The following is a 25,881-nucleotide window of genomic DNA, read 5'->3' as shown; positions in this document are numbered from 1 at the left end:
AGGGCCTCGGTTGGCCTTGCCCACCCCCAACTCCCCGCCTGCCTCTTGACCCCAGGGGAGAATCGGATGTGGCCCGCGCCCCTTCCCCCGTCCCGATCCCTCACCATCCCGGCCCCCCCACAGCAAACACACTCGCTCGCCCCCCCCGCCCGGCCTCTAGGCCTCTCCCCCAAACCCTCCCAGGCTGGTCCCCAACCAGGAAAGGAAAGGGAAGACAAGGGAAAGAAGCGAAGGCGCCTCCCCGGGGGCCTCCCCGCTCCCGCTCCCGCTCCCCCTCCCCGGCCGGAGTCCACTCCCCCAGGGGACACCCGAGGTGCGCGGGAGGGGGAGGATTCCCTTCCGAGAGCCCCGCCCCGCCGCGGCCCGACCCAGGCGGCCCCCGCCGGACTCACCCCGGGGCTCGGGGCTGGGCGACCCCGACCCCCTGGGTCCCGGGCCTGGCTGTGCGCCCTCCCTCAGGCCGGACGGACGGACTCTGGGGTTGACGGCGGCCGCCCAGTCCGGCTGGGAGACGAGGATTCCTGGGTCCGGGCCCGGAGAGCTGGGCTGGGGCTCCGAGAGGGCTGGTACTGGAAAGCCCCGAACTCCTGGGGCCTGGGGCCGGGCGGGCCAGGGAGGCCTGGGCTGGGGGCGGGATGGGGGGGGAGTGGGAGGGAGGGGAAGCACGGCCCGGGGCCCGGAGCCCAGACTCAGCGCTCCTGGGGGGGCCCGGGCTCAGACACAAAGTGACGGCCGCGGGAGCTGCGCGGCGCGTGGGCACCGGAAGTGCCCGCCTCGGATCCCGGCTCCTCCCCTCTCCTCACCCTGGGAAGGGCGGGGGAGCGGGGAGCGGGGAGCCGGGCGGGGGAGCAAGCGGGGGCGCCTGCGCCGTCGGCCCTCCGGGCCTCTCCAATGCCCCCCACGCCGCTCCTCCCTTCGGGCTCCCCCGCCCCTCGGATCCCGGAGTTGGCCACGGGGGGGGGGCACTTCCGGTCACGCAGGCGCCCTCGCCCTCTCTCTCTCCCGCGGGGTTCATTGTCCTTGTGTGAGGCGCAGGCCCCGGAGGCCGGGCGGCTGTCCGAGGCCCGCGGCTCGCGGGCAGGGCGGGAGGGAGGGAAGGAAGGAAGGAGGTGTCCTCTCCTCCGGCTGCCGGAAATGAACTCCTCGAGCCCGCAGGACTGGGGGGTGTGGGGTGCGAGAGGCCGGCCCCGGGGCGGCTGGGCCCAGCTTGGGGAGCCCGGCGGGCCGGGGGACCGCGTACGGGCAGCTTCACGCCCCTACTGCCCCAGGCCCGGGGGAGGGAGAGCGCGGAAGGAGAGGAACCTGGCCAGCGGTTCACCTGGGAAGCGGCGGGGAGGCCCAGGTGGGGAGGCCCAGGTGGAGCGGCCCAGGTGGGGTGCAGTGGGGCGAGGTTAGGAACGTCTGCCCCTGCTGTGCGTGGGAAGCGCGGCACCCGAGGCCGGGGGATCGGGGCTGTGCGACTCCCCAGATGGAAAGTTAAAGAGTGGGTGTGCGCGGGAGCGCGCGTGGGTGTGCGCTGGGAGTGGATTGGCTTTTCGGAAGTTTACCGAAAGCGGATTAGCACAAAGCTCCATTTGCCTAATGATCCGTTCAGGTGCCGAACCCCGCCTCCTTTATACCCATCTCAATGGCCCGGTTCTCCGGCCAGATTCCTTCCTGCCCTCCGGCCATAATGATCTATCTTCCCTTCCCCTCGACTTCCCCTGCCTTCCTTTCTCGGAACCTCGCACCTCCCCAATCCACATCGTGCATTATCGTGTCTTAGTGTATCGGCCTCACACAGTCGATAGCTTATCTTATTTAAACTTTGTGTTTCTCCCCAGAACGACAGCACGGTATTATTATAGCCCAGGTATTTTGTTCCTTGTATTCAATCAAAAATTCACCTAAAATTTAAATTTCCAGTAAGTAAAAGAGAATGGCATTTCATAGAAAAGTGGTTTTTACCTCCCCCTTCCCTTGCCGTGAACTATTTTTCCCATTATTTTAGGTTCTTGGTATACATTGAGCCTGCCTGTGGGGGCTTTAAGAATTTTCAAAACCAGTTCATATCAGGGCATTTCCCTAGAGGTTCCATATTTCTAAGTAGGCGTCCAGACTGCCCCTTATTCCATGATCCTGCATCATTTACACAAAGTGTGAGACTGCCATGATAACTTAGTCAAAACAACATGACATCCAGGTGTCTGGGCCCAAATAACAACAAACCTTCAATGAGGTGGAACTGGAGCACAGCATCGGTGGGTACCAGCCAACCTAACCTCAAAATAAATATTGAAATTGTGCGCGAAGTCTGAACAAGATTATGTAGGGCTAATGTTCTAATGTAAATACTTGTGATTAATTTCGTGAAATTGGCCATCACGCTGCCAACAGGCAAAATCCTTCGATTTGATCCACAATCTCATTGCCTCCCACCTTTCTCAAAGACCCTTTTTCAATAATTATCCTCGCTATTTCATGTTTCCCATCTGTCTACCAATATTTTCGGGTCTTCCCAGTCTTTACCAAAAAAAGTTTTAAGCCCTCCTTAAGCTTTTAGCATCCACTTAGCATCCTTCAGCAACTACTGGTCATTCCATCTCTCTTTCCGTTAACTACCAAACTTGGGAGAGAGGGGGAATATTTTCTATGCCTACCCTTCTACCCACTCTCCACAACCTTTTGCAGTATGGTTTTCATCCTCAACATTCCATTGAAATTTCTTTTGCAGTGGTCACCAGTAATTGCCTTGTGGATAAATGAACATTTCAGCTATCTCAATTGCATAAATATCCTTTGTAAAAGCTTCTTCTCAGTCCGCAGTCTTCTCAGCTTCTACAGAATTTGACACTGTTGACCACTCCTTTCCTTCTGGACACTCTTTCGTCCCTTGACTTCACATTCTTCTGGTTCTCCTCACTCTGATCATTCCTCTGTCTCCAGTAGCTACTCCTGACCCCTTAAAATAGGTGTTTTTCAAAATTCTGTCCCTGGCTGTCTTCTTTCTACACTCAGCCTTGACGATTTTATTCATTCTTGCGGTGTCAAGGAAGATGAATCACAAATAAATCTCTATCTCCAGCCTTATGTTTTTTCCCTAGAGTTCCAGATCCATATCTACAACTGCCTATAAAATTTCACCTTGGGTAAACCGCTAATGCCTCAAACTCAATATGTTAAAAATTGTATTTATCTTTCTTTTATATAAAATTATTTTATATCAGTTTGATTTTCCATCCCTCCCCCCGATCCATCCCTAAGACAAAGAATTAAAGACAAAGAAAAAAAAGAAGAAAAAGGAGGTGGGGAAGGAAGTAATTATGAAAAACTAAGCAGCACATCAGTCAAGTTCCAACAATATATATTCCACCTCTGCAAAGAAGTGAATTAGGTACATTTTTTCAGGGTCAAGCTTCTTCATCATAATTACCCAATTAAATTATCTTTAAAAAAATAAAACCTTTTTCTATTGGATTTCACTATCTGTGTCATTGACCCAGTCTCTCATTTTCAAAACTTTAATATTTGATTTTTTCTTCTGTTTCACCTCCCACAATTCAAATCCTGTCACTTCTACCTCTGAATTGTCTCACATCTGTCCCCCTCTCCTCTATCACTACCACCACAGTACAAAAGCTCATTATCAACCACTTAAACTTCTCCTTTAAGACCCTAATAGATCACAGTAGACTCCTAAAGTTGGAAGGGGCCTCAGAGATAATGTAGTCCAGCCCCTTCCTGAAAGCATGAATGCCTTCTGTAAATGATATCTGACAGATGATCGGTCAGCCTGCACTTGAGAACTTCAGTGCTGGGGACCTCATTACGAAAATAGCCCATTGCATAGAATAGTGGCATTTAGAGCTGGAAGACATTTTAGAATCAGGTAATCCAATACTTTTATCTTATAGATAAGTAAATAGGTCCAAAGAGGTTAATTTTCCCAAGGTCCCACAAATAGTAAATTAACCAGTAGTTTTAAACCTAGTTCTTCTTCGCATTCTTCCTACATCAGAGGATTGTTGAGGACCCAACTTCCACAAACTAGGGTCGCTAGAAAATTGTTTTAACTAGAGGGGAGGAAACAGATCTAAAAAGAAACTTGTGGAGTTCCTTGTGGAACCTCTTTGATAGAATGCGATTTTGAGGACTTCTTTTCCTTTAGAAGGCATTTGTTACTTTTATTCTCTGAGGAAAAAAGATGCTGCTGGATGCCTCCTTTCTTGAGGGATTACCCATGGAGTAAGACTGGCCATTTCCGGGGTTGAATTCTCTCTATGTTTCACAGTTGGGACCAATCACCTGGTACTAAAAAGAAAATTACATCATTCTATACTTCAAGCTCAGGAACAGAGGATCTTGCTAGGGATCATGTGTGAAAAGAATATGTTCTCGTGGTCATTTTTTTTTTGACTACTTCAATTGAGTTCTTCCTCATATTGAGCCAAAATTTGCTTACCTTCTACCTTCTACTTACTAGTTCCTGCCTCCACTCTCTCCTCAATTCAGATCATCCTTCAGACACAAATTAATTCTCCTTACCCATAAAACTAGTCATTTTACTCACCTGCTCAAAACCCTTCAATGGTGGACCATGGCCTGCTGAAGAAACTTCATATTCCTTTACCTGGCATTCAGGGCCCTCCACAATCTGGTGCCCCCTAACTTTTCCAATCTTATCTCATACTATGCCTTTTCATGTATTCTACACACTAGCCAAATGAGACTAAAGACATTTCTGCCTGTATGCTTTTGTTCGTGCTGTTCTGTATGCCTGGAATGTTCTCCCACTCCCTACACATCCTGTTGAAATCCTACCCATCCATTAAATGTCAGCTCAAATGCCACCTCAAGGCATGAAACATTCCATGATCTCTCTCCACTTGGTGATGACCCCCTCCCTCCACCCCTAGAGCTCACATCAAACTTTGCTCCCCTCTAATGCACTTATATATTATTTTGTTATCTATCTGGAATTTTTCCTTTTCTTCCACTATGATAGGAGTGGGGACAAAACAAGACTTAAAAACATTTCCATAAAAACTCCCTGATCTTTCCTACTTAACCCTGATCAACCCTACCATAGAATCAAAGTAACAGCATAAAATATGTTGGACAGAACAAGAGTTCATCAGATTCAACTCACACCTGAAACATGAACCCTCTCCACAATACACCAAACTGGTTGTCATCTAGCATTCCTCAAATGATGACCTCCAGTGACCAGGAACTTAGACTTCATGTCCCTACTGCTCTGATCATTAGGAAACTTGTATTGATCCAAAATCTACCTTTCTCTAACAGGAAACAGAGCAAGCAGAATAAGTCTAATAAGTCTTTCACATGACAACATTCAAATATTTAGGATTTGGTGGGAGAGGAGTTTCCCTTACATTGGCTAGATAGCTGGGATAATCTTCAACTTCCAACAATAGCTTCTGTGAAATCTTGTGAAGGCATAGGTCATTATTGTTTCCAGGAAAAATCAGTATCATAAATTAAATCTAGAAGAGACCATAAAGGTCACCTAGTCCAACCCCCTCATTTTGCAGGTGAAAAAACAAGCCCAGAGAGGTTGTGACTTGCCCAAGGTCAAAAGGCCAATATTGAGTTAGAATGGGAAAGGACCATAGAACTTACTTAACCCTATCTTACAGATGAGGCCCAAAGAGGTTTTGATTTGTAATTCAGATCCATATTCTCTAACTCCATATTCATATCCTTTCCATTGCACCACACTGCAAGGAGTATATATATTGTTTTAGGGTTCACTACATTCACTGAAAAACTGGGAAGGGATAAACTGTTGGCAAGGTCCATAATACGTACCAAAGATGCATCTTCACAGGCAAGAGACACTCCATACAAATATTTTCAGAGTAGCACCAGGAAAGCTTTCCCTCAAGGCCTGTACCTACATGCATGAGCAATGCTACCCCACTGCCTGCTTTCCTTGGAAACCTTAGAAGTCCCAGGGTCTGCACCCAGAAGTCATGGACTCCTGGTAGTTTCACGACTGAATAGAGTTCTTTGGGTTGGGTTTCCTTCACTCCCTGTCACTTATTATGTCTTCCATATTTCTCTGTGGTCTTCATTATGTGATTTCTCATGGAGCAGGAGTATTCCATTAAATTTACATACCACAATATGTGAAGTTGTTCCTCAATCATTGAACACAAGTATGTTCACAGCAGGTTTTTCCCCTTCCAAAAAGAAAAGATGGTTCTCTTTTTTCACTAGTAACATACTTAATGCATAGTCCTCGTAGTGGGAACATTATGTAGATCTTATTGAATAATTCAATGCTTTTCTCCATAAAACTAAAATATGCTTGTTTTCCACATCTACACCAACACTGTATTTATCATTTTCAACTCTTTTTGTCAATTTGATGCATGCAAGGTGATAACTGAAGTTTTATTTTGTTTTTTTAAATTAGCATTTCCCTTATTATCAGAGAGGTATTTTTTAGAACACTTTTTCATGTGGTTTTCCATCATCTGTGTTTTTTCTTTCAGTTTTATATATTTGAAAACAATGATTCTGTCTTCCTGAAGCCTTTTCTTAAGCTGAAAGACCTTCAACACACTCATTTCCTTCAAATAATCTTCATGTGGCATACCTAGGTGATTCCATCAGTAGACTTGTGATCAAGGAGTAACTAGGTGGCACAGTGCTAGAGTGCCAGACCTGAGTTCAAATCCAGCCTCAAACACTAGCTGTGCAACCCTGGGGAAGTCATTTAACCATCATTTACTTTTGTTTCCCAATTTGTAAAATGGGGGTAATAATAGAACCTCCCTTCCAGGGTTGCTGTGAGAACCAGATTAGACAGTTAACTGTAAAGCACTGAGCATAGTGCCTGTCACATAGTGTTATATAAAATTAGCTACTGTTATTATTAAATTATTCAACCATTCAACCCCCAAACAACTGCCTAAGGCTATAAATTTCAGACAGGATGCTAATTTGTGTTAGCAAAAGGAGTTTTCACAAAGGGAAATTCCCCACATGAATAAAATTACAAACTGAAAAAAATTATATTTTATAGTATTTTGGAGGCTCGTGTATAAGATTATAGATTTAAAATTGAAAGGGATATTGGGTATCTTCTAGTCCAACCCTCTCATTTTATTGAAGAGGAAACCGTGGTACTGAGATTATGTGACTTACATTTCTATAGAGACTATTTTGTAGAATGACAGCTAGAAGGAATCTGAGAGACTGGCTAATCCATTCAGGTTCTCTGAGTCCAGAGCCAGTGTATTTTCCACAGTACATATGATCTGCTTTGAGACATGGTCCCCAGGACAACATTGTAGCAAAGATCAGAGCTGCCCTTTACAATTGTTTTCCTTATCAATCAAAGGAGAATCATATTAATAAAAGAGTTGTATCAAGGTCTAAGACAGAGGGAGGGAAGAAACAGTCTTACCTTTAGGGACACTTTTCTACTGCTACCACCTGATGGCTGCTGTCATATATTGCAGGGTGATCCCAGAAAAATTATTTTAAACTAGTCAAACTCTTCATCTGAGCCTACAGATTAAGACATCTTGTAAATTACTGCCCTACCAGTAGCCAAGAATTCTTTATCCTACAGCAAAGTAGCTCCAACCACCACAAGTTCTTTAGAATTCACTCAGTTTATTACAATATATAAATGTAATGGAATAGTATTGTACTGTAAGAAATGGTGAAAGGGATAATTTCAGAGAAATATGAGATGTGTATGAACTGATGCAGAGTGAAGTAAGTAGAACCAGAAGAGCCATTTATACAATGATAATAATACTATAAGGACTTAAGAACTCTGATCAATGCAATGACCAACTGTGATTCCAGGGGACTGATGATATATATACCACTCACCTCTTGATCGAGAGGTGATGAATTCAAGATGTAGAGACACACACAGATAGATAGATAGATAGATAGATAGATAGATAGATAGATAGATAGATAGATAGATATACATGCGCATATATTGATATACATGTACATATGTAGAAAGAGAGAGCACATGGCCAATGTGGGAATTTGTTTTGCTCAATTATGCATATTTGTTACAAAGGTTTCAATTTATTCGTTTTTTATCCATGGGGTAGGGAGTAGAAATGGACACAAGAGCTAGGATGATGTTTCCCAAAAAAAAAAATTTTTTGAAAGGATCATCCAAACAAGTCTTTGAAATGCATAGAAGAGGACAGAAGGAAGGTCAAAAGGAACCACAGACAAGGAGGACTGCTTTGAAAGTAACATGTTGAATTTATTGAATACTTAGAGAAGAAATGAAAGCTACTTAATTTTATAAAAATCACTTGCTCTCTAGGTTTCTATCTCAAGAGTTGACCAGCCTGCTCAGCTTGCTTTTTTGCCCTCCCTGATCTTCTGAATAAGCTGCATGAGGGCCATGGTCTCATATATCTCCTCACTTACCAAAAACAGCCTAGAGTTTTTCTCTGAGAAAAGTTAATTTTGTTGCTAACAAACCACAGCATTGGTATTAACATTTGCAAAGTTATATATGCCCAGTAGTGCCTCAGTAATAGAACAATAATTTTAACTTGTTTTCAAATCAACAAACATGTACTAAGCACCTCTTGTGGGCAGATCACAAGGCAAGGCCCTGAGGGAGATGTGGAAAGCCCTTCCTCATGGAGTTGACAGCTTAGATTTGTTTGTCTCCACACAGATATAGAGTATGACTATGCCATCCAGTTTCATCCCACTTTTAAAAGATGTCTACATTTTCTTTGTCATATTATTTAAGGTCTCCTTTTAATCCCAGTCCTGCTAGATGCTCTCTATCTTGAGAAATAAAAGCCCCTACAATTGGTTTTCAGGCCCATCTCCAGGACAGTCATTCTTCCAGGCAGCAATATGATTCCCATAGTTAATTGCTCTAACTTCTCTGATTCCTTCATTCGGTAATTCATTCTACAACCAACATTTAACAAACATCCGTTAGGTACCTGTTGTGGAGGAGGATAAAGGGATGAATAATGCTGACTGAGGAAAAATCACTGGAGTTAGAGCCAAAATACCTGGGTTCTAGTCACTTCTGGAAAGATGGCTAAAGCTACCTCTTCAATAGCACTCTCAAAAGTACAGAGGAAAAATGTCAAGAAGAAGCAAAACTGACAAATTCTCACAAGAAAATTAAAAATTGCCATGATAATGAGCGAATTTTAAAAGGGCTTCATAACAGAGGCTCCAGAGCAGAAAAGATGGGGAGAGGAAAAGTTGAAACAGCATCAACAGTTGCATCAGAGGCAGTACAAGAAATTTCTAAAAACACTAATAAAATGGAAAATTGTTGTTCAGTCATGTCCAATTCTTCATGACTCCATTTGGAGTTTTCTTGAGAAAAATATTGGAGTGGTTTGCCATTTCCTTCTCCAGCTCATTTTACAGATGAATAAATTGAGGTAAACAGGGTTAAAGTGACTTGTCACACAACTAGTAAATATTTGAGATCAAATTTGAACTCGGGTCTTCCTGACTTCCAAAATTGGCACTCTATCCACTGCACCACCTACCTGCCCCAACATAGATAATACACATACACAATGACATACAAAGAAGGTATGAAATAAGGGAAAGAAATCACAAAGGGAAGTAAAGGAGGAACTGGGTACGGTGAAGGAACAAAATGATGAGGAAACTCAAGTTTGTAAATCATCCCTTAAAATACAGAAACATTAATGCAGTGAGTCAAAAGAAAAAATGAAGAAAATAGAGATGAGAATGAAAGAAAACATTCAGTATGGAAAGGGGCTCAGAAAAATGCCTGTAGAAAAGATTGGGAGGTAATAAATATGAAAAAGAAGAATTTGGAAGATAGCTCAAAAGGAAGGAGCTTCCAAATCATCAGGGTTCCAGAGAATTTTGAGGAAAATCTGATAGCTTTATTTCAGGTACTTCTCAGAACAAACATATAGAATATGGCATAATATAGAGAATGCATGACCTGCAAATAGAGAACAGCAACAGGTATAATCTAGGATCCCATGAGGGATGCTGATCATTTAGAAAGCAAATATACCTGGTAAACAGGAGAGGTTTGTGAGCACTATAGCTCCTGGAAACCCCTACAGGCTTCTTAAACTTGTGTGTGTGTTCGTCCTTCATTGCCGAAGAAGACCATGCCATCAGAAACATAATGATATGACTTGCACTTGACTTTGTTTTGAGTGAGGGAGGGCTGTGCTAGGTCATCAGCCTCACTTCTCCTCCAGAGCCATCTGAATCCAGTGACCAGATATTCCTCAGGATGACTGGAGATGACCCAGGATGAGGTATTTGGGGTTAAGTAACTTGTCCAAGGTCACAGAGCTAGTGAGTGTCAAGTGTCTGAGGTGAGATTTGAACTCAGGTCCTCCTGACTCCTGCACTGGTGACTGACTTCATCCACTGCACCACCTAGCTGCCCCAGGCTTCTTAAACTAGACCAACCAAGCCTGAATGGTCAGGTCTGTGAACTTGAGGGATCACTGAGCAAAAGATAGAAAGCCATGGCATTTTGGTAGATGATAGGAGAGAGAAAAAAGAATTGTTATGGAAGAGAAAATATCCATGAACCCTAAATTAGGTAATTACTGGGAATGGACTATGTAAAATAGTTCTGTAATACAAACTTTAGGCAGTAGTCATATGTTCACAGGTCACATGTGTTGGCAGGAGTTAGGACTGAAGGTGAAAATTTACTGGATGGTTTTATTTCAATTCAACAGACAATTATAAAGTGTTTACAACATACTGGACCTTCACCTCAGTGGTTCAGGCAATTCTCCTAAGATTATAACTTGTGAAACAAGTGCCAGCCTGCATTGGCAAAGGGAATTTTCTCACCAGGAGTTGGACACAGGTGAGGAAATCAAAGGATCAGTTCACAAGTCATTGTGCAAGGTTCCAGGCATGAGTTTCCAAGGAATAAGATCTTAGAAGAATTACAGCTAATAGCATTTACATAGTGCTTTAAGATTTGCAAAAATGTTTCACAAATATTATCCCATTCTCACAACCACCCTGAGATGTAGGTGCTATTATTATCCCCATTTTATAGATGAGGAAACTGAGACAAATGTCAGTTAAGTGACTTGCCCAGGGTCACACAACTAGAAAGTGTCCTAGTCCAGATTTGAACTCAGATTTTCATCACTTCAGGTCCAATGTTCCATCCACTGCCTTAAAAGATTAAATAATAATACCTAGCATTTATTTAATAATTTTTAAGGTTTACCAAGTGCTTTATAGATATCATCTCATCTGGTCAAGTAAACATTTTATTCTGTTCAACAGACTAAGTGCTTCTGTTCAACACCATTGTCTAAAGTCTTCCTTTAATGGATCATTGCGACATACCTGATGCTGGAAAGCACTGAAAAGATTTCAAGGACAGCAGTGGCAAATTTCTGGGTGTGTGCCCTACAAAGCTCATCCTAGAGGGGGATCCTCACCCCAGAGTTAGCTGCAACATCATGAAGGTTTGGGGTCACAATTATTAAGGAAGACTTTCTCCGGAGGTGATTTTTTAAAAAAAAGTTTTGGTGTGTAGTCCTCCCACCCTAGGGAATGATGTTTTGGATAGACCTATGATTTATTTCATCAGCGCTGCAAGCTCCCAGTGAGGAAACTCCCTTTACCAACAGGCATTTTGGCAACTGTTCTGCAATTTATAGTCTTGGAGAATTGCTGGGAGAACTGCAGTGACAATACTTGAACTCAAACCTTATTGACTCTGAGAGTGATTCCCTGTCCACTAGAGCATGATGCCTTTCTCCTGGGTTGGGAAAATGAAGATGAAAAAAATCACATAGTTCCTTACCCTCCAGGATCATAGTTTAGGAAGGAAACAAATATTTATTAAGCAATGATATGTTCTAATTTCTGTGCTAAATGCTTTACAAATATTATCTCTTTCGATCCTTGCCACAACCTTGATAGGTAGGTGCCACTGTGATCTCCATTTGACAACTGAGGAAACTGAGACAGGCAAAAGTTAAGTGCTTTGCCCAGGGTCACACAGTTAGTATTGTCTGAAGCCACATTTGAACATAAGTCTTCCTGATGCCAGGCCTATCGTTCTATCCTCTGAGCCACCTAAGTTAATAGGAGCATATAACTTACAGAGTACTAATGGTAATACAAGATACAGTCTAAGTGCATAAGAGATGCACAACAGAGAGACAGAGAGAGATCTATTCTAGTCAACGAAGACTACGGGGAGTAAGTGGTCCCAGAGTTAGGTCTTGATGGAAGAGAAAGATTTCAGAAGATAGACAGTATTATTAATTTTACAAACTTGCTCAATGAAATATGCTTTGTTTAATTTAGAATTAATTTTGTTGTAACTGCCTTGTTATTTGATTGAAAGCAAACAGGCTATCCTTGGTTTTAAATTATAAGACACCAGAGTTTTTGTCGATGGGGTACAACTTTTGACAACTTTGCACTATCCCAGAGCAGAAGGGAGAATGGTGGCAATGTGTTGATCTGCTCTAAAAGAGGACCTAGCTGTGCTCTTCTAGACTTTGCCCTCATGCCTCAGAAACCTTATCATTTTGCAAACTCACTTCAACTATGGAACTCACCCTCTTCAGTACTCCTGGGCCTCTGACTGGAGAGAGTGGAGTTGGGGAGCTCCTCCCAGGACCTCCATTTAAGGAGGGGACCCAGACTAACCATTTCTTCATTTCCCACCCAGCTGCACTCATCTGGACTGTCCAATCATGTCCCTATGCCAGGCACCTTCCGCCCCCACCCCCTCTCAGCTTCCTTTTGTGTGCTGTCTCCTCACATTAGCTTGTAAATTCCTTGAGGCAGGGGCCTTTCATTATTTTTAATTCACAGCACTTAGCACCATGTCTTGCACATAGTATTGCTTAATAAACATTGTTTCTTTCCTAAGCTGTAAGATCCTGGAGGGCAAAGGACTACGTGATTTTTTTTCACCTTCATTTCCCCCACCCAGGGGAAAGTTTTCATGCCCTAATAGACAGGAAATCACTCTCAGGGTCAAGAAGATTTGGGTTTAAGTACTGCCAATGACATACTGCATTTCTTGCAGGCAATTCTCCAAGACTATGTTTATTGTTCAATCATGTTTCTGCCACGTCTGACTCTTCATGATCCCATTTGGGGTTTTCTTAGCAGATACTAGAGTGGTTTGCCATTTCCTTCTCCAACTCATTTTACAAATGAGGAAACTGAGGCAAACAGGTGAAATGATTTGCCCAGGGTCACACAGCTAGTAAGTGTCTGAGGCTGGATTTTAACTTAGGTCTTCCTGACTCCAGGCCTGGAGATCTATCCACTGCATCACCTAGCTGCCTAAATGTCTATTGACTGGCTGACAACTTGACAAACTAGCTGGCAGTAGATGATAGCTCTGAGTGCCAGTTGTGATCTGACTTTCCTAGTTGATGGCTGTTCCATCCTACTTTGTACTGTGCCACCTCAGGCTTCTCGACCTGTCTTCTTATCTGTTTGTTCTACTTTGTTTTTGAGTTTTGTTTTTCTGACTCTGTGAGCCTGGCGACTCTTGCTCTCTGTCTCTCCAGTTTGAACCATTACTTCAACCATCAATCAGGAAAGGGCACTGGACCTATAGGGCAGAAGACCAGGGTTCAAGTTCCAGCTCTGACACTTCTTAATTCTGTGACCTGAGTTATCACTTCACCCACTTCTCAGTCTCAATTTCCTCATTTGTAAAATAGGGGTAATAACACATACCACCTACCTCACAGGGTTGTTATGAGGATCTAATGAGATAATAATAGGGAATATTTAGAGAGATCTGAGGGATCATCTAGCTATGAATCCTTTGATCATATTTATCTATAACATCTGACTCAAGGGCCCCCTCCCCATAGGCATGCTGCTTCCTGGGAGACAGTAGGCTACAATAGAAAGAGCAATGGATTTGGGGTCAGAGAACTTGCTTTTAAACCTCACCTCTGCTTCCATGACCTGTGTGCTCATGGGTAAGTCAGTTCCTCATCTATAAAATTAGGGAGTCAGGCTCAATGACTTCTAAGGCCCCCTACTGCTCTAAATCTAGGATCCTATGACATGAAAGACCTGGGTTAAATTAGGCACATCAGAACTCTGACATATCATCCCCCAGCCAGGTGAAACCTGAGAACTTCACTAATTAACATGTCCTGTTAGTAGGAGCTGTTTCCTTGACAAGCACTTATATCTTAGGCATCGAAGAAGGCTTTGTTTCCAAAATAAAAAATAGAGAGTTAAGACCTGGAACCCACAGAGAAGCAGGACAGCCCCTGCACAGCATTTCCCTTCCCCCTCCCCCCAGGTGCCTGTGTAGGTAACAGGTTACTGGTAAACCAGTAACTCCTTGGATGGGACTCAACAAGAAGTGGGGTCCGGGTTCTGTTCCCTGCTGCTTGGTACAGCGGCTCCCCTCCTGCCCTCAGCTCTTAGCTGGCATCACTGTCACTAGCCACTTCTGGCTGTTCAGCTCTGAGGTTGCTTTACCTCTCTGCTCTCTATAGAGCATAGAGAGAATACTCTCTATGTTTACAAATGTTGCTGGAAGCTTCTATCTGCTGTGCTTTTCACAGGTGCTCTCTGGAAAGTGCTTCTTCTCCCTTGGTGGAATTACTTGGAATGGCAGCCAACAGAGTCATAGCTCTTTCAACGCTTTTTCATGAATGGGTTCATGAACCCTTCTGTTTTTTTTAAATTAAATTCCATAACCATGTGCTATAAAGAAAGGGCCTCTTTGGATGCTATGAAAAACACCTCTACTCAACCAGCCTGACCAAAGTTTCCATTTCCCACTACTGGCTGAGTTGGAGTAAATCCATGTAATTTTCTTTCCTCTCTCCCCAAGTACTCAAGTGTTATGCCTCCCACTAGCTTAATATCCCTGCCTGAGCCTTTTGATAATTTGGAAAGGCATTCTACTCTGTCCATTTGCCTTTCTTCCTCTCATATTCCTCCATGCACATTACCCTAGACTGTTTATACATCTCCAAATTTTGGAGGAAGGGAGGAAAATGCCTGACTGCTGCCCCTAACACCTGCATCGATTATTCAGAGGTTTATGTCCTTGCTACAGATGAAAAAAAAATGATTTTGGGGGCTGACATATTACCACATAAATGTAGCTTTTATCATTATTAGTTATTACTATTATATCTTGTGTCATATTGAAATTTATTTGCTTGTCAGTTTCCCATTTGTCTGCACTGATAAAGTTAAGAACAATAAATATGGACTATCACTATTTTCTACAGATGCTTAACTGATGTAAAGTTAAGGAGAAGGAGAAGGTCAAAAGAACCTAGAAACTATTTCGGCTAGCAAATATAATCTGTAATTCAAGCAGAGAAATATGGCAGCCAAGGGTAACACTGGTTTAGAACATAAACTCATTTTGTAAAATCTTGAAGAAGTCAGTGAAAGCATTATTTGCACATAAAATAGAAGTAGTTGAGGGAAAGACAAATTTACAGAAATCTTGATAAGAGACTCAAGCCATATCATTCTGAGATTTAAGGATGGAAACTGAAAGGTACAAAATAAAAAGAGAGATGACTCCAACAATTCTTTATTATTAATATCTAACAAAGAAGAAAGCAAGGAGACAGACTCACCAAAAGTTTTACAAAGTCCAAATGGGAGAGACAGATTTTCCACGGATGGCGAGATCCTCCAGATATTCTTGTTAGCATAATACATTGTGTGATTTCATCAATCCCTGGGACATTTTTCGTCCACTTTATGTTTTCTGTGTGAATATGTGGGCAAAACTCTTTTGAGTGATTATTAATCTAATTTGGGAGGCTTTGCAAGTGTTACAGAGATTGATACAATCACGCAATGTCATTTATCAACACAAGTATCTCTCGTCAACATCTATAGGGAACTCCTCTTATATTTGAACTCTGTGCTAAATATCCTCTGTGACACATTATCCCTCCTCTTTTTATAAAGGAGTTCAGGACAAGGCTCCATTTTCCTCTTTACTCTTACCTATGAAACTATATTTCTCAAATTTGTATGGACTCATATTTGAAGAATTGAATAAACATGTGGTATCCTTCCCCTCTCACCTCTTGGAATCCCATTTCATCAATCTCTTCAACTTTCAAGACTTAAATCTTCACCCCACTTCACCCACAAGAATGGTTATATCTTAGATCTCACCATCACTCATAACTGTGCCACCTCTGAAATTCTGAAACAGAAATTGCTCTCTTTAATCATCTCCTCTCTGCCTCATTCCTAACCTAGGATTTAGAAATCCAACACAATTTCTATTCTTTCCTCTGTCTTGGTTTCTTTCTCTCACAGGTTTTTTTCCTCCTCCTCCTCCTTGAATTTGGGTTTAAGTGACTTGCCCAGAGTCCCACAGTTAATAAACGTCTGAGGCCAGATTTGAACTCAGGTCCTCCTGACTCCAAGGGTGGTGCTCTATCCACTGAACCACCTAGCTGCCCCACACAGTTTTATGTTTTACTAATTCTATTATACATTATCTTCCACCCTTGAGTTCTTTTCCCTCACTTGTCCTTGTCCCAGTCACCATGGTAATCTTCAACCCTAGGCCTCCACCACCATCGACTTTCTCCACTCCAACTCTAATGTTGTTGGGGAAAAATTATGTAACCCTGACAACCAGATCTACTACCAGTTCATATCCTCTCGTCTCAACTTGGCCCTCTCCACCACATAGAAATTCTTCCCTGAAATCATGCTCTCTGCAACAGCTATTCCTAACCTCTCTCTTCAAATTCCTATGCCAAACCCATTCCCTCACTCTCAAAAGATAATCTTATCTCTTAATCTGCTGAGAAAAATCAAACTTTTATTGAGAGATTCTGCCTCTGCCCTCTAGGGCTTCCTCCATCATTCCTCTTTTGGCTATAGGTTCCAAGAAAGAGGTGGCCCTTCTCCTTTACAAGGCTTCTATTTGTACCCTTCATCCCATATGTTACTATTTCCTGCAGAAGAATTCCCCTTCAATCATTATTCTCTCTCTTTCCCTCTCTTATCTTCAGACTTTCTCACCTAGTCTTGATTATAGAAGAGGCCTAGGAAACTGAGGCCTGGGAAAGACCCTAATTTAGAAAGATCAAAATCATCTATTGCATCCCAGGCCATTGCCAGGACTCTTGACTTTGTCCTGAACTTGACTTTGGTGACTCTGGAGGAGAAAGTGAGGTTGACAACTCTGTATAGCTCTGCCTCACTTAAATCCAATTCATGTGCAAGTCACTCCATCCCACTTGTAAGGTCACTGGTCCTCTTCAAAACTGAAGGGCAAACAACAGCAATAGCCTTTCTCATCTAATGACTTCTTATCTCCTAAAAACATGATCAAGTGTCCCCTCATCATTAAAAACAAAAGCCTGATTTGACCCTGCCATTCCTCAAACTATCTCATATCCGCTTTTCCAAACTCCTAAAAAAAGTCATCTACACTCATTATACCTACTTACTCACCATTTCTTCACTTCTCAACTTCTTGCAATCTGGCTCTCCAAGTTCACGAGTGAATAGTCTTTTAAATAAGAAATCCAGTGGTCTTTTTTGACATTGTCAATCATTTCCTCCCATATACTTTCTTTCTGGCTCTTCTACCTGTTTGACCACTCTATTTTAGTCTCCTTTACCAATCATCATCCATCTCCTGCCCCTAAACATGTGTCCCTTAAGACTCTGTCCTGGACCTTCTTCTCTTTCCAGACCAGCTCCTGATGATGATTCAGAGAGCTACAAATCAGATCTTCTCTCTTTCCTTAACTCTAGGTCCCATATCTCTCCTTAACTCTAGATCTCATATCCCCACTGTGGAATAGCTCTACTTGGATTCCCGTCAGCATTTCAAATTCAATGTATCCAAAATAGATGTAATTTTATTCCCCCTAAACCTGCCCCTCCGGTTTCACTTTTGTCTTTATATCCCACACACAGTCTTGCATACAAAAGGCATTTAACATACTTATTTATTTATTGAATGGAATGTGAATCATAACTGGATGGTACTAACCAAAAAAAAAAACAACAACAAGGTTTAAAGACAATGACACAATAATTCTGACAAATAATTTAAATTGGGAAGTGTTGCCCTCCAATGAGTTCAAACCCAGATCTTTTAAGGCTTGTCTAACTTGATTATGCCTGCTTTTCTTTCCTTTGAAACTCAGTGCTCCTGAATGGCTAGTCTATATTACAGTATATCTGAAAAACATCTGTGGTTTTAGGAACCACTGAATTCTACCTAGACCTGTAAGAATTATTGAGTCCAATCCCTTTACTTTACAGATGAGGAAATGAAGACCAAAAGAAGTTAATTCTAACACAACTCTAAGACCTAAAGTCACACAGGTGCCAAATAGAAGAACTAGAATTTAAACTCAGATCCTGTGATTTCAAATCCATTTCACTTGCAACACATTTAAATAAGGTGCAAACTCAATATGGGTCAACAGTATGAAATGCAGACCAGAAAGCAAATGCTTGGGCTCAGTTAAAAGAAACATAGTATCTCAGATTAGGGAAGTGAGAGTCCTGCTTACTTTGACAAGCAAACTGGTTCAAGTGTGTCTCGCTCTTCATGACCCCATGGACCCTACTGTCCTTGGAGTTTTCTTGGCAAAGAATATAGAATGATTTGCCATTTCCTCCTCCAGTGGATTAAGGCAAACAAACAGAGGTTAAGTGACTTGTCTAGGGTCACAATAATAATAAGCTAATAAGTGTCTGAAGCCGAATTTGAATTCAGATCTTCCTGACTCCAGACCTAGCACTTAATCCACTGTGCCACCTAGCTGCCTCTAACAGGTAAACTAGTTCTAGAGTATTCTTTTTAGTTCTAGATAAACAAATTTTAGGCAGGACATTGATAAGGTAGAGGGAAACTAGAAGAGGGCAGTTAAGAGCCTCAGATTCATGTCATATGAAACCAAAGTTTCTTATTGAAGAAACTGAAATATTTGGCCTAGAAAAGAAAACACACACTCGGGGACAAATGATAGCTGTCTTCGAGTATCTGAATAGTAATAGTAGTGGTGGGAATAGTAGTAACAGTAACAGTAGTAGTAGTAAGTCACTAGCATTGTATAGCACTTCTAAGGTTTACAAGGCTCTAGATGTAAACATCTGGTTTGATCCTCACAAGGACCCTGTGAAATAGGTGCTATTAAAAATCCCCATTTTACAAATGAGGAAACTGAGACTCATGTTAAGTGATTTTCCCGAAGGCAAGATTTAAATTTAGGTCTTCCTATCTCCATGTTTGGAGTGCTCTCATCATTATCCCACCCAGTTAAAGGGCTGTCATGTGCAATAAAAATCAGACATGATTTTCTTGGCCCCCTGAGGACCAGAAGCAGTGAGTGAACACTGCTGAGGCAGCTATTGAACAGTGGAAAGACATTGATTCAGAGTTGTGAGATCAGGGCTCAAATCCTGGTTCTGCTCCCTTACTACCACTTGATTTCTCTAGGCCTCTATTTCATTTATAAAATGAAGGAAATGAGAGGATTAGATGTTCTCTGGGGTCCCTTTCCAGTTCAAAATCCTATATTCTAAGGAAATATTTCCTAAAAATGAGAGCTTTCCAAAAGTAGAATGAGCTGTCTTGAAAAGTTCTGGATACCCATTTACAGAAGGTATTTGAGCAAAGACCATTTGTCAGAAAGGCTTTTTTCAGGTATGGATTGGATTAGCTGCTATCAGAGGTTTCTTCCAACTTTGAGATTCTATGATTCATTTGTGAATGGGGAGAATTCTTGCAAGTTTTGGGGATGGAGCAGTCGCTACTCTGACTCTATCTACCATCCCATGGATTTTCCAAACCAAACTGGGTCACCATTCCCTTGTATAAGTTGTCTCCCCATATTAAAATGTAAATCCTTTGAAGTTCAGTTCTACATCACTTTTGTATCTGCATCTCCATTATTCAACACATTTAATCAATACTTATTCATCCATCCATCCATCCATCTAGCCAATCATTCATTCAAGCGCAAGGCACTGCATTAGGCACTAGCAATACAAAGACAAATGACGCAGTATCCAAAAGAATTAAGATAAAAGGAGATATATAATAAGAATGTAAGATAATATAGGTGGACAGATTAAGTGTTTGACTGGAACTTTGAAGATACTAAAAGAACTAAAGAACGGCATCCTCCAGTGGATCTTCTATAGGGGGACTGACTTGTGAAAGGACATGAGTATGTACAGGTGCCAAGAGGTTGCAATACACACCACTGAGATCACAGAGTCATCTTTGTATCTAAATATACATTACTATAACTAGCACTGGAGGCAGCTAGGTGGCTCAGTGGATAGAGTGCTAGGCTTGAAGTAAGGCAAACTAGAGTTCAAATCAGGTTTCAGACATTTACTAGCTGTGTGACCGTGGGCAAGTCACTGAACCTCTGTTTGCCTTAATCCACTGGAGAAGGAAATGGCAAACCACTACAGTATCTTTGCCAAGAAAACCCCATGGACCATATTGTTGTGCTAGGATCAACAGGGTCATGAAGAGTCAGACACAACTGAACAACAATAACTAGCATTTCTGAAAATCACATCAAAACTAAATAGTAACAGTGGATTGCTTGCTTTCCACCTATCTTAATATGAATATCTCCATTGAGTATGTTATCTCTTTGTTTCAAATTTTAGGGGAAAATTCTTCTATTTTTTCCATTTTAATGTTTTAAACATAAAAACAAATGCTGTTATTTTTCCAAAGGCCTTTGGAAATCTATTTGATCTTGGTTATCATATGATTTATTATACCAGTTTTTCCTAATATTAAATCATCTTTGCATTCCAGGTATGAATTGTACTTAGTCACAATGGATAATTTGTGTACACAAAAATAAAGCTTGATTTATTTGGTCTACATTCTATTTAATATACACATCAATATTCTTTTGAAGACAAACTATAATTTTCTTTTTCAGGCTTGGGAATAAAAAAATGCTCATTTAATTAAAAAATTAGATAGTATAGCATTGTTTCCAATATTCAAAAATATTCTATGTAGTATCAGGTATCACTTGTTCTTTGAAGGTTTAGAAAAATTCATTCATGAATTTGTATGTTCTCGTTGCCTTTTCACAGGGTAGTTCCTTAAATGTTTGTTCAGTGTAGGTTTATCCATTTCACATTTTGTCCACTTGCATATTTTATAGTAGATATAAATCCATTTCTTTTCTATTCCTCATTTTGTTAGCATAAAGTTGTTTGTAATAGTCTTTACAAATTTTCTTAATATTTCAAAATTTGTAAACTATTATTCATTTTTTCTTTTGGTAACTTGACTTTTTTAAAAATTTCTTTTGCTAATTGTGTATTGATTATATTGGTCTTGTAAAAAAAAAGTAAGCTTAGTTTTATTTATAACTTCAACTGTTCTCCTGTTTTTCATTTCATTTTTCTTTTCCCTGCTTTACTGCAGCATATTGCTTTCTTCCTTTTCTAAGTTCCTTAAATTTAGATTCATCTAAATAAGTTTCCTTTTTTTCTCTCATTAACATGCATGCTGCATACTATAAATTTGCTTCTAAGTGTCACTTTGCATCCCAAAGAATTTGGCATGCATCTTTTAGGCAATTTGTTATTGTTCTTTTCACCCAGATATTATTTAGTAAATTTAAAAAAATTCTGACATAAAATTGTAACTTTTAGTCATGTTGTTATCATTTATATAATTACATTGTGGTTAAAAAAATGTACTAAATAAAATTTCTGCCATTCTAAATTTACCTAAGATTTCTCTATTACCAAACAAATGGCTAATTTCTATGAATATTCCATGAGTTAAAAAAAAAGTATAGTTCTTGCTTTTCTCATCAAGTTTTCCCTACATGACTATTAAATCTAATTTGTTCAGCCACACTCTAGTCTATAACTTTATTTAACTGATGTTTTTATTTGATTTGACAATTCTGATAACAAGGTATTGAAATCTTGCGATTATCAATTTCTAGCTATTCCTTCTTATGAGACTTTAAGATTTAACTTTTATAACTGGCTCACATAGCTTTTAAAACGTATACATTCTCATTTTAATAATACCTTTAAACAAGATATTATTTTCTTATCTCTTGGTACCCTCTGATTTGATTTTTTTCAATATTATTAGTGCTACACACAAATTTTAAAATTAAGTGAAGTATAACATCTGGCGCAAGCCTCTACTCCCTAAGATTCTGGACTGACATAGAACAGATCTGATCTTGGGTATTAATGGGGTATTTTTTTTTACTTGGGGTTTGTGGCTAAAACCTGTAGTTTATCCTAGGACAATCTCCAAATATAATTTAGCCATAGCTTATGTCTCAGTTTCTACATGTGGGCAGAGTCCCTAGCTCCCATAAAATCATTCAAAGTAACAGTGATACAAACTGAGTATGTGACAGCCTTTATTTCACCCCACAAAAAATGCAAAAGATTCAAAGGACTCACAGGAAGCCGTAAAACAGATATAGAATATATATATATCAAACAATCTTTAACCGACCCACCCCCTCACTCCAGAAGGCAATCACATTTAGGGGCTGTGCAATAAATAATATGGCCCTACATTGTCTGAACCATTTATTGTAATACAGGAAGGGGTGGCAAAGTCCAGGTCTCCTACTTTCCCCAAATCCTGGGTCCCTGCTCTTCTACTCTCATGCACCACAAGAGTGATCCTCTTCTCTTTTCTAGGATGCTGTTCAGAAACACTTTCCATTAAGTGGCTGGGTGGGCAATCATGTCCGTTCCTGATATGTGCTTTTACAAGAATTCAATTAATGCCCCAGCTGCTACTTTCCTCATTTTTTCTGGAACAGTTCACTATCCATAACTCTTCTCTCAGGCTTGCCCCTGCCAAGTGCTTCTGTAGCCCCTCAAATCTCCAGTCTTGACCTATGCTGAGAAAGCAGTTGTCAAGTCCATGCAGCCTTGTCCTCCTGCCTCAAGGAAAAAACTATTACTACTCCTAGTGGGAGAAACTGTGAATGTACAGCCTTCTCTCCTCCCCACAGTAGAGATCTGTTCTAATATACTTTGGTATATCATCTGAAAGGAAGGAGCTGGCAGATGAAAAGAGCTTGGGGGCAATCTGTCCCTCTTTCACAGGTTGAACCAAAGGGGTGGATGCTCTGACAAGAGTCTATCCTCCTGACTATAAGCTAGTCAATCATCTTGGAGATAGCCCTGGTCCTAAAAACCTAATAAGGATTTGTCCTGTCCTTTCCATCAAGCATCATTGGGCATGCCTTCAAACTGTATTGAGAGGTGCTTTCCTGACCACAAATAAAAGACTTATGCCCTATAACTATATCAGGTCAATTGAAGGAATTTCCAATCAATGCCTCTTATGGTAGCATAATAAAATTTAACCTATGCTTTCAATGCCAATCTATATACTTTTTTGCATTAAAATGACATTATTGAATTCACTTTTTATCCTTTTTTCTTTTATTGAGTTTAAGCCATTTCCATTTAATATTACAATTGTTAAATTCCATTTTTAAACATTCTTTAATAAATAGTTGTTTTCTCAAAAGAGAATATGAACTGTCATGCTTTACAAATTTCAGTTGTTAAACCAAACTTAACAAAGCAACACTGAATAGAATTCCTATACTTTATCCTATTACCCTTGTGATTAAGTTGGACTCCTTTTCTTCCTTTCTTAAAGACAGGAGCTTCATCTTAGGATGGCTATGATGCCTTCTCCCCACCCTCTTTCACCTTTTTTTTCTTTGTTTTTGGGAACATCCTTTTATAACTTTCAGTAATTTAGCTAACATAATACTGTAATTATCCTTATCCTCCTTTGGAAGCTACTGTTATCTAAATGTATATGTTATTGTAGGTATTTATCACTTCAACTCTGATCTGTTTCTTCATCCTTTCAAATGACTTTTTTTTTCAATTTATTTCTAGGTGTTCTTTTGTTCCCATAAGCAAAGAATACAGTGATTTGAGGTATCAGTAGGAAATAGACACAAAGGTCACCAGTTTTACCAGCCCCAGGTGGTCTTTTTTCAATCTTGTCCTAGAGTTAAGGGCAACCAAAGGTATAATGGCAGCTGAAAAAAAAGTTTCTCATTCCAGCTTTTTTATGCTTTTTCTAGGTGAATTCCCCAGAATGAATTTAGATCACCCATGCTCCTGACCAGGAATATGATAGAAGATGAAAGGAATTCCCAACTGTAATTCAGATAAGAGTTTAGACTGTAAGACCCCTGCAGGAGAGAAGCAATTCAAAGGATGCATTTTAAAATGCCTAGGGACTACTCTAGATGGCTGAGTGGGACACCCTAGGGTCTACAGGATGAAGGATTAAAGATAGTCTTTGGGTATTTTAAAGTCTGTCCTTTGGACTCTTTTTCGAACTCTTTTTCTGCTGTTGGAATCCCTCAGTCTCAGTTCTTATCTGAGCAGTGGTTAGAAATTCCCTTTTATCTTCCCTTGGTTCAGAAGGATGGGTGCTTTCCAAATTAATCTGGAGTCTGCAAAACTGCAAAGAAGAGATGAGGAAATTGTTTTCAATGTTCATAACACCTCTAGGTGCCATGAATTTTTAAAAAAAGAGAACACTTATAAATACAGAAGAAACCAGGAAGCCACATGACAGCAGCAATCCAACATCTAGTTAGTAAAGGACAGCAGTAGTAATAGAAATGCTCAGCACAGAGCAGATAAACCCAGCACAGAGCAACCCAGCCAAAAGAACAGAAAAGGCAACAGAACAGGACACCGAAGGACCCCCAACTCAGTGGAGAAAGATGTTCACTTGATGATGTAACCAGATGTCACTGGTGACTCAGCAGCACTGGAGGCATGAGCTACCCCGATATGCATGTACTCTAGTCACACACGTCCGCTAGAGATGCCCCTACATGTGTGTTCTTTGGCCATGACTATTCCTTGAATGTGTCCCCTCCAGCACTAGCGACATGAGAACCTCTACAAGAGAGCCTCCCTGTGTACACAGCGGGATTTATTTTTTTGTCACCTTTTGCTATGCTATTAAATTATTGTCCTTGTCAATGTCTTCCAGACCCCCAATAACGTTGAGGTCACCCCTCCTCGATCTGTCCCCCCTCCAGTTTGTCAGGTGGAGATATGCTGTTTTCAAATCTGTTTTTCCCCAGTTCAATTACCCAGCTCCCAAGGTTCTGAGTTCTTCAGCTTCCAATGCATCAGCAACCATCTGTCTGCTGCATTCTCTGGACAAACTCTGCTCTTAATATGATTGGTAATTTTGAGTTTCTATTATATTCTCTATTTTGGTGAGTTTTGTCATCATTTCCTCCCAAGATTTTTTTTTGAACATCACTCATTCTAACTTCATTGGGGGAAAAGAAGGGAATAAGCATCTATTAAGCACCTATATGTGCCAGTGCCTTTTCACAACTTTTTTCAAATATGATCTCATTTAATCCTCACAACAACCCTACAATGTAGGTGGTTCCAGTTTCTCTGGGAATTTTTTTTAAACAGATATTACTTTTAAGACCTATCATTACTTTCTTGCAATTTTACCTTTCTTAAATAAATGCAATGTGTTATTATACCTAATAAGTTTATTGTGCAGATGAAATGAGATTGTGTAAAACACCTTATAAAACAGTGTTATATCTATATTTATGAAGTGTTATATATTTAAGTGTTATAGCTATCTGGATTTCCTGGGGTGTTTTCTTCACCATAGGCCACATGACAAAGCATCTATAGAGTTGGGGTGGAAGGAAGAAAGATTTTGATTCAAATCCCACCTTATCAGTTGCATTACTATGGAAAAGGTATTTAACCTCTTGGTGCCTCAGGCATTCTTTGAAGACCTTACATTTTAAAAGAGATACAATCTGTGTCAACAGAGAGTTCCCACAAAATCACAGA

The 25,881-nt window shown here is 40.8% G+C and overlaps 1 protein-coding gene across 2 annotated transcripts in view; it reads right to left on the bottom strand.

Annotated features, from left to right (window-relative positions):
• LOC140497170 (zinc finger protein 316-like) overlaps positions 1-25,881 on the bottom strand; it is a 104,569-nt gene that overhangs the window by 40,456 nt on the left and 38,232 nt on the right. The window contains exon 1 of one of the 2 annotated variants that reach the window (XM_072597806.1): positions 393-652. The exons of the other annotated variant lie outside the window; for it this stretch is intronic. The gene's annotated coding sequence lies outside the window, so the exon portion shown is untranslated. Of the gene's footprint in view, positions 1-392; positions 653-25,881 lie in introns of those variants that run through there. 2 annotated transcript variants of the gene reach the window in all.

This window comes from Notamacropus eugenii, chromosome 1 (genome assembly GCF_028372415.1).
Source record: "Notamacropus eugenii isolate mMacEug1 chromosome 1, mMacEug1.pri_v2, whole genome shotgun sequence".
Classification (NCBI taxonomy): Eukaryota; Metazoa; Chordata; class Mammalia; order Diprotodontia; family Macropodidae; genus Notamacropus; species Notamacropus eugenii.
The sequence above is the reverse complement of the archived record's forward strand: the minus strand, read 5'-3'. Positions and strand labels throughout refer to the sequence as shown.